Raw genomic sequence first — 10220 nt, forward strand, 5'->3', positions numbered from 1 at the left:
AAGTGTCTGAAATGAAATCACTTCCTCAAGTTTTGCTAAGTCAAGCACTACTTCTTTTATTTTAGCCTAAACATGAAGTGAATCTGTTTAATTTTAAAGAGTACGTCATTATAACCATGATCAGACATCCTAAATATTACTTAAAACCATAAAACAATTTTTAAAAAATCAATATCTATTAGCCAAACTTGTTTCTGTAAATGAACACCAATATTTTGAATGCCCCACTCACATGAATAACCTCCTCATGCACATAAATAAGACCTATCAATTAAGACTGACAGGACTAACTAAAGAGATGTGAATGCATACCAGCAGTGGAGCCGCTTTAATCTGCACTGTCAGGATGATTTGGTTATCAACATGGAGCAGCAGAAGCAATACTACTAGCTAGGAATCTTATTTATTAAAACAAACAAACAAACAAAAGAAACAAACAATCAAAAAACCCAAAACAAAAAAAACCCCAACAACAAAACAAACAAAGAAACAAACAACAAAAAAAAAAAACCAAAAAAGGTGAAGCATCACAAAGATTAATACAAAAATGGAATAAGCTTGAACCATCCCCAAGAAATGCTGACTTGTTTTTCTATTCAACGCCAGCTTATTCTGGCTTAAAATACAAGCTTTGAGCAGCTTGCAGACAGAAATTCATCTCAATAAGTTCTTTTCTTAAATCCTGGAAATGAAAATTGTTGTTCAGAATTGACAATCATTCATAGATGCTCAGACGAACAGGAAAAAAATAATCAATCCTAATGAGAACTATAATAATTCTTTTCCTCTCTACAACAGATTAATCCTAGCTTAATTTCCCTGGAATTACCTTTAGCTGGCATTAGCACAACAACAATACATTAAAAGAGATTAATAGGAACAAAACCAAATGCACTGACTGTTCAAAAAAACCAACCCTGATGTGTGGCAGTGGCATAATTGGTATAAATATAAAGGTCTGGCTTGGAGGTCAAAAACTCGGTGTTGGTGGAAATAGATGTGTGCTATATGATGGGATAACCAGAGAGAGGGGTCTAAAGCCAGTATTCCAGGCATTTCATTCAGAGAATTGTGTTGTCCAACTGGTTAGGAAGTTTGACACGCTTGTCTTCCCTTTCTCTCACACTCCTGACAGCAAAGAGAGGAGAGTTTGCTGCAAGGCCACAGCGATTTAGTGCCAATATATTAACAAAAAAGAACAGCTCACACATTTATAAAAACGTGCTCTTGTGTTAACTCAAGTGGAGTTTGACCAGTGGAAGTTACTCAGCTCAGATGTTTGAAAACCATGCTTGGTAAAGCCAGTGGTGACAGGGGGAAGGAGCCTGGGTTCGTTTAAAACTTTGCTGTGGGAAATGCTTTAAACCCATTTGCCCCCTGCGCTTGTGCCCACTGTTGTGGCATCAGGAGTCTCACACAAGCTGTCAGTCATTCACTCAAGCTTGTGTCCAGCTCAGAGTGCTTCCAGGAGCATTTCACCGCTCACGTTTCACTCTTGATTCACCTCATTTGAGAGATGACACGACTGAAGGGCCAAGCCAAACACAGCCCTGCCGCTGTTCTTGGAGGAGGCAGCTGCTGCTCGCGGTGCAGTCCTGCACCAGCGGGATCACACATAGCCCAGGGTGTCCTCAGGTTGCAGTTTCTGAGAATCACCTTGGAAATATTTGCTTTCTGTGAAACATTGACAGAGCCAAAGCTGTGCCGGCGCTGCTGCCCACCCCTCTTGCTGCTGAACAAACATGCAGCGGCTGCCTTTTTGCCAGAGCCTGCCAGCTACTCCACACCAGGTCCTGGGTGGGGAATTTACTGCACAGGGACCCTCACTACTCACACACAGGACCCACATCACCACTCAAACACCACACAGTGAACACAAACAGCTCAAGAATCATTTTCTCCCCCTCCCCAGGAAGAAACACCATGCTGTATTTCATTTGAGCCCTCCTGGGCAAATGCATGTTACCAATAACTGCAACCAGTGAATAATAAATATTAATAAAGCCTTTAATTGGAATCCTGTTGAAAAGCACTTTCTCCAGCACAGCTGGCAAGAGCCCCCTTGAACAAATGCTGCCTTCTTGCCAAATACAACATAGCTAGTCATAATTAGAGAGCAGAGGCTAAGGTCATATGTGAACACCACTGCTGAAGCCTGAGCTTTACAAAGCATCTATTTTATAGACTGAAGTAATTTGGCAGTTCTGCCCAAATTTTCCTCCTCTGGCCTTGTCATTTTTGAGAGGATGCTGGTTATTTCTGAGCACACACACCACATGCTAACAGAGTCCTGAGCTAAAACAGCACCCTGGGGCAGCATTCCCTGCAGCCTCTGTGCACCAGGATGCATCACTGATAGTTGCCAAAAACCAGCTCTTTTAGACCAGAAACAGACTAAAGGGTTCATAAAAACTCGTAACTATCACTTCCCTTCACGGAGTTTGACACGGCTGGGTCTCTGCCTGCCCTGCCTCACTCTCCTTGTCTCCAAAGCACTGCTATTTGCTGAGTCACAAAGAAAACCAACCCTCTCCCACGTGCCCTGATCCTTTCCTTAACCAGCTCTTTGCCAAACTCCAGCAGCTTCCACAGACCAAGGTACCCTCCCAGAAATCACTTTTGCTTGGAAGAGTCTGAGCACATTGCAAAAACCTGTTTTAGCCTGGCTGCACAGCATCAGGTCTGAGCACATTGCAAAAACCTGTTTTAGCCTGGCTGCACAGCATCAGGTGCCTGTGGGAATACTTGGTTTAAGGGTGGCAATTACAGTCTTTGTAAGAGCCAAGTGTGGGCTGTAACAGCTTTCTAACTGGCATTAAATACATGGTCTACTCTAAACTATTTCTGTTCTAGTCCTTAATAATTTCTCATGTATTCCTTTATTAAGACTCCTTGAAAGAAAGGACTGGACACCTTTTCATGTTCACTTAATTGGCAATCTTTGCTGTAATTTTTTCTGTGTATTTTTCTACTTGAAACCCTTCGACTAAGATGCTGGTTGGCATAAGAATTCTTAGGACAATTTCCTCAGAGAGCACACTGGTGTGGAAATGTGAAGGATGTGCTCCCTTAGCAACCAGAGGACTTCATAAAAGACAAGGAAGATGGTCTTCTATGGAGCAGTCATTGGTGAAAGTGAACTCCAATTTGCAATACATGAAAAGAACATCCCTTTGGATAAATGAATCTCTTCATTTTGAAGTTTTGCAACATGAAATTTTCTCTTCCAAATGATAGCCGCTGTTTTTTTGGTTCTTTTCTCAACTGAACAAATTCTCATTTATAATGGGAACATGCAAAACACATCCCCAAATATGTTTATTCTTCTACAGCCTTCTTCCTACCAATTTACTGGTACGAGACTATGTTTCAATCATACGGCCACAGATGTGAAATAAGGCCGTGTGACTTAGGAAAATCACCCTGGCAAACAGCAGGAGCTTAAGGAAATAACCGTACGAGACTTGGGAGTGCCAGGAAAGGCGCAGCCTTTGGGCAGGCGAGGGGGGAACGAGAGCGAGCGCGGCTTCCCAGGAGCCGGATCCCGATTCCAGCAGAATTCCCACGGCTCTGCTGGGCAGCGCGGGCGCCCTGCCCCAGGTCGGGACCCGGGACACATCCTGAGCCCGGGAACAGCACCGGGAGCACCAAGGGACGGCGTGTCTGGCAGAGAAAACACCGCCTGGGCCACGCCATGGGTGTCAGAGGCACGTCCATGTGCCCCCATGGAGGGAGGGAATGAACATCTCCCAGATCCTTCGTACCTGTTTGTAACACACACACGCAGCTCTGGGGCGGCCAGAAAGACCAGCAGAGTGCTGGGGCATCTGGAGCGCCAGGGCAGCTTCAAACAACACAATTAACCAGGGACTTGCACCTAATTAACGCCGACATCAATCTATTTAGAACAGGTGCAACTTTGGCCAAGCTGGTCTGACAGATCTGAAACCAAGAAAAAAGTTCAATCTGGAAAGTAAAGCTGAAAATATCTTGACTTCAGTCAAAGCCATACCATGCCCAAGTTGTAACTGTATGTTAATGCATAAAATCACAGCAATGTCTTTTTCAAAAGTATCAAAATATTTTGCCCCTTTCTACAGGTTTGAAACAGCTGACTGGAACAACATCAAAATGTGTTAAGGGACACGCCAGCCAATTGGAACATTGTCCTCACGTGGAAACACATCACGACAACAGAGCTACCATGCTAATAGTGCACAGAGAAGCTGCAAGCACAGCACTGCTGTGTCTGTCCTGAGACCAGGCTGCAGTTCAAAGAATGACTCCGTGGTGTTTGCAGAGAAGACACAGTTCAGCCATCTGCACTGAGCTAGGGTCCTGACAAAACAAATTCACAGCAAGGCTGATATCCCTAGAGAGCTTCCTGATCCTACCAAACCAGCCACTAGGCATGGTTTAGATTTTGCTCTTTTTAGTATCCCACTGGCTTATTCCTCCAAGATGTTCGTATTTTGGATGACTTCCAAGATCTGCCCGGTTCTTCTCTACTGTATTTTCATTGCCATTATTTCCTCTAATACTTGTTTAGCATCCTTACTCTGGCATCCTGTCCCTTCTTCCTTTAGCCCTGTTGTACTCGAAGGACGATGCACTGTGCTTACAGACAGGCTGATTTTCAAAGACAGTCACGTACTGACACCAGTGCAGAGTATGTTACAGGTGACCAAGGTTCACTTCCGTACAAACGAACTCTTTGTAGGTGGAGAAAAACCAAATACAGGCAGCAAAGTTACAGCTGATTTCCCTCTCTCTGCATTTTCCAAAGCCAGGTCAAAAAACGTGAGAATTTGTTCCCAAACAATTAACTGACTGACAGAGTTTGAACTTTGATTACAAATAAAACCTTTACAAGTTTACATAAACACTATTAATCCTGTTGTTCACTGTATTTTCCTTCGAATCATAGAATATGCTGCATTGGAAGGAACCCACAAGGATCACCAGTTCAACTCCTGGCCCTGCACAGGACAGTCCCAAGAATGCCACCCTGTGCCTGAGGGCATTGTCCAAACACAGCCTGAACTCTGCCAGCCTTGGAGCCCAGACCTCCTCCCTGGGCAGCCTTCTCCAGTGCCCAGCCACCCTGACTTGCACTGTGGCAGCTTCTCAGGCACTTCACACTGTGGTCACCACGCTGCACCAAGGCCGTGCAACTGCAGAGAATTCTCCTCCTGAACCCATTCCAAAGAGAAATCTAAAATATGGAGAAGTATCTTCACAGTCCTGAATTTTGTAGGATCTGCATTTTGTTACTGAAATTTTTTAAGCATGAAGTTCAAAATACCCTAAAATACAGTCGGATGAAAGTGACACGACCTCCTTACTTTAATAGAGTCAGAATTCTCATCTGGCCCCACTGAGATTTAGGAAGTGCTGGGACAGGTTTAGCTTAAAAGATAAATAGGTGCAAAGAGCTGAGGTCCACTTTATGCCAGAGTTGCAGTTTTCTCTATATATGAGAAACTTCTGCAGACTTTTGAAGTTTTCAGGAGTAGCAGGGGTTCTTGGTGTCGCTTCTTTTTCTTGTTATTGAATTGTTGATTTTAATTTCCTGTTCTAGAATTTGATGACAACAGCAACAGGATCAGACACATGTGCTTCAACTCATGGAGCTAAACCGATGGATACACACTGAGGATCAAATAATTATTTAAACTTAATTTGATTTATATTTTCCTAATTCTAATTTTTATTTGCTCATGAACATGACTGATCACTGAACACACTTAATTAAAAATTGCTCAAGTTGCTGTGTTGGATCAACCCTTCCAGTTTCTCTGACTACAGTTTTGATTACAGAAGCCAGGTTTCTTCTGCTTTTCCCTCTCTCTGAGGAGGCAAGAGGGAAAAAGGGTATGTTACGGATTTACACTTGCTCCCTGTCTTGGAAATGAGGGAGGCAGAGTTTGTGTTTCCCTGCACAAATCAGCTTTTTTTTGTACACAAACACCACTAATTACCTTCTCTTCATGTCTGAATATCAGAAAAATTATCTATATTTAGCAGACTCAATATAACATTAGGAGTAGGATGAGGCTTTGGAGCAAAACACAATGAACATCTCATTCAAGGGAACTCAGCGTTTCTCAAAGCTTAATGCTACCAATCCATTTGCTTCCAGAGAGAAGAGAATGAATCTGATTAAAATTTCTGCTGGCCTTTCTATCTTTTGGAGGACAACACGAAATGCTCTGTGCATGTTATTCCTTCTGTGGATCACACTTCTCTGCATACACTACACCATACTCCAGCAGATAACAAACAACACAATCTCTTATCTTCATCGTGTTGCATCCCTTCTTCCCTCCTGTGTTCTGCTAGTGCCACAATAGATACAGAGGGAAGGGCAGGGAGTAAGAAAGGTGAGGAATATTTGTGGAATGAAGATGTGCCATGGGTCTGGTGAGAGACCAAGCCACCGACTAAATACGGGACTCGCACAGGAAGGAAACTTGAAAGTGGTAGGTAGGACAGGACAAGTAAAGGTCATGAGAGGAGGTGCATATAAGTATGAAGAACTGAAGAAGAAAACGAAGAACTGGTTTTACAAGAAGGGAGAAGCTCTGCTGCTGGCTACTTCAGCATCCAGTCCCAAATACAGCCCTGCTGCGCCTCAGACACCTCACACATACAGGACCAACTATCAGTGCAAGCCTCCCTCGACCACTGCTGAGAAGAGCCTCTGGATTCCACTATGGAATTATTTTGGCTTGATTTAGAAAGCCTCTACTTCGGGGAAACAGTTTTAGTGCAGTTTTATTGAACCCCAGAAAAGAGCCAGACAGTGGAGAACATTTCAGCTAAACTTAAAGTGAAAATTGTCAATAGGATATAAAACCAGTTCCCTGAAATTTTTCTGATCATGAAGTTTCCATTAAAACTGTGCAGTATGCACTGTGGATATGTTACACCAGGCTGTGCTGGGTTATTTCCCAAGTACAGCATTGTCAGGATAAACACTGAGTACAGCTGAGAGATTATGACATCCCATGATGGCACTAGCCTTGACTCAAGCCGTGAGAGGTAAAATGTTCATCTCAGGAATGGGAGAACAGCCCTCATTCTCATTCCAGAAGACACCAACAAGTGGGTTTTAGTTAGAAGTACTGTAATTATCCACTTTGCAACAGATAATGTTCAGTGCTTCTAATTAAACACAGGTAACCGTACAGAACTTTGTAATTACGTGGGATAATCTTTGCATCAAAATAAGACACAGCCCACACTTTACTTGCATGGGCCACGTAGGTTTAGAGCATGCCAAAACCACTTCACTTCCAGTCAGCTACACTAAAGCAGAGGTACAGACCTGTATGAAGAGGATCATACCCCCTGTAAAATTCATTTCACTTGGAACTAGCACACAGACACTAATTTGGGTGGCATAAATAGTACCTACAAAGAGAGTTTGCCAGGCAGGTCACCTGATACAAAGTGAAGCTTCAACCACACAGGCCAAGCCTATTTCAACGGAATTATTGGGCATCACTTTGAGGAATAGGACCTCTGGGAAGTGGCATTTCATCTTAACTCTCTACACAATAGTCTGTACAGTCTTGAGCTGAGCTGCTTTCTGTCACAAACCCTTTAACTTGGCCAGGTGGTCAGCCATAACCCAGGCAGAGAAATCCCAGACAACCACTTTCCTAAACAACCCCAAATTTCAGGGACACGAGTAGGAGCAGCTGTGCCCCAGAATGACCTGTAGACCATCAACACGCAAGTTATACAATGTATTACTTGAGGAGAATCAGAGCTGCACCTTCAAATCAACAATTTGCTCTTCATTTTCTGGCTATCCTGTCCTCAGGGCTAATCACTTTGGTGGTTTTATATCCAGAATGAACCTGCAGCTCTGTGCTTATGGCTGCTCCTTCAGTTTCTACATTTTTTTTCTCCTTGCTTCAGCACAGGGATAGGAAAAGACAATGATTGCTTCGAGACAGTGGTAGAGAAAGGTAATAGGGAGCAGTGATGAAGGAATGTGGATGGAGGTGTTACCATGGCAACAGGGGGACAGAGACTTTTCCAGCTTTGGGAAAGCAAGCACATTTTTCATCACTGTTTCTACTCTGAGTTCTGAGCAGCCCTTGTGACTTTTAGGATGAGGGACAAGAGAGCAAACAGCATTTGGCCCCAGGGAGCTGTTCCATCATTGCAAAAGTTAAAGAGCAGCTGAGAAAGCCACACAGAAATTCAAACTGGTGTTCAGGTCAACACCTCCAGCACAAACTTCTGTTACTGAATTGTGTAGCAGATCTATAAATCCATTAATTTTCAGAATAAATTATAAAAATATAATTCCCGTGCTCTGAAACAAAGTGTTTGTTATCACATTCCCAAGCACTGGCTGCATCTGCCATATGTGTTACATAGGCACTGTACAGTCAGCATTTCCCTGCCAAAACTGAGTCCAAGAAGAAAGAGCAATACATAACAACAACAGTATTGAAATAATCCCATTGCAAGGAAGGAATATAACAGGAGTATGACAGAAATAAGAGCATCTATTGACAGTCCTTTATCAGTAGTAACTTTGGCTGCAATGCTTTTCTGAGTTAAGATGACAAACTCCCTGCAAGGGTGTGCCTTTGTGTGTTCTTAAATATAAAGAAGCTGTTAAAGGATGAACTACAACATAAAAATGCCTAAAGGAAGAACCACATGAACTCTGCAAATTGGCAGAAGATTTACAGAGATGCAAAGCTGCCAATTTTCAGAGAACACGTCCTGGAGCAAGCAGTCTACAGCTTATAATTTCTGAAACAGACGGTGGGAATGCTATGAAAGGGAAGTGCCACTTGGAGTAAAGTAACAAAATGAAGGAAATTGTATTTGAATATGTAGGTCTGCAAATGGTAGATGTCTCTGCTGGTCAATACAAATACATTTTTGAGGAAATAATGGTAGTTCTGATGTTAAGGTAAAGGCTGATAATATCAGCAAGAAGATGCAAAGCTTTCACCTTCTTTGGGGCATGATGCTGCTGACAGTGATACATGATATAATCTCTCCACCTGCTTCTTAGGGAAGCTGAGCATGACAGATAATCTCACACTGTTTAGTTTGGAGGAGTAGATAAATTCACCTGGAAAGCCATGAAGACCCTTGTTGAGGTCACAGCAGTTCTTTGCAGGATGTCACATCATTTACACTTTCCAATTTGTTTCTGCCCCTGTCCACAATCAGACCTCAGCAGCACACAGAACACAGCCCAGGTAACTTTTAAAATGTGAAACAAGAGCCCAGGAGCAGGAGGCTCATGGAATTAGCACACCATCAGTAGTGCCCAGTGAGGCATTCAGGCTCTGGTCACAGCAAACAGAAAACCCACAGATACAGCTTTGCTATTCCCACCCAAACTGTGCCTGACCAAGTCATTGCCCAAGGTGGGTTGGAGACCTGAATAACTTACACCTGAACAAACAGATGGTCCCCAGTGCCTCAACACATCTTCATCAGGCATGAAAAAGGAAGAACTGTTTCTCACTTTGCCAGCCTGCCACCAAGCCGTGCTTCCAAGCAAGATGGGTGATGTTGGGCAGATTTCTGTAATGCTGTACCAGGTGTTCCTGTAATACCACAGCAGCAAATCAAAGTGAGATATAAACTACGGTTGCTCAGCTCTTTCATGCATCTCTAACATTCTGTCTTGCTACAGAAAAAAAAAGAAACAAATGCTAGCATTTCTCTTGGGGGGAAAGAGAAAAGCAAAAGGAACCAAACAGAACAGATAAAGTCTGCCACACACTCTTCAAGACTTCTGAAGGTTAACATGGAAGAAATACTGAAAGCAGAACCACAAGCTGTGAATTTTTGCATTTGTTCCCTACTTCTCTTAAAAATCCTGTCAATCACATCTCAGCAGATAAACACACTGCTAGCAGTTTCACCTCACCATAGGCATCATCTCATCTTCAGCCAGCAGACGTGAACACATTTTCTTCTGCACTGCTTTGGAAAATCCTGTAGATCTACTTGGAAAGGAAAATTCCCAGCTCAGGAGTCCCTCAAGCCATAAGCCAGCAGAAAAGCCTCAGCAGAAGGGGGTTACTCTGAGCTGTTTGCACCAAGTGCTGCAGCAACACTTTCAGGGCTGCAGGACAGAGCTGTGGGCCAAGCAACTGGAATGCCCTGTGATCCAGACTCCAGCTTGTTCCCTCAACACAGCACTTGGCCTTTGCGAAGCATTGTTTTGA

The sequence above is a fragment of the Corvus brachyrhynchos genome, unplaced genomic scaffold, assembly GCF_000691975.1.
Source record: "Corvus brachyrhynchos isolate BGI_N302 unplaced genomic scaffold, ASM69197v1 scaffold5, whole genome shotgun sequence".
Taxonomy (NCBI): domain Eukaryota; kingdom Metazoa; phylum Chordata; class Aves; order Passeriformes; family Corvidae; genus Corvus; species Corvus brachyrhynchos.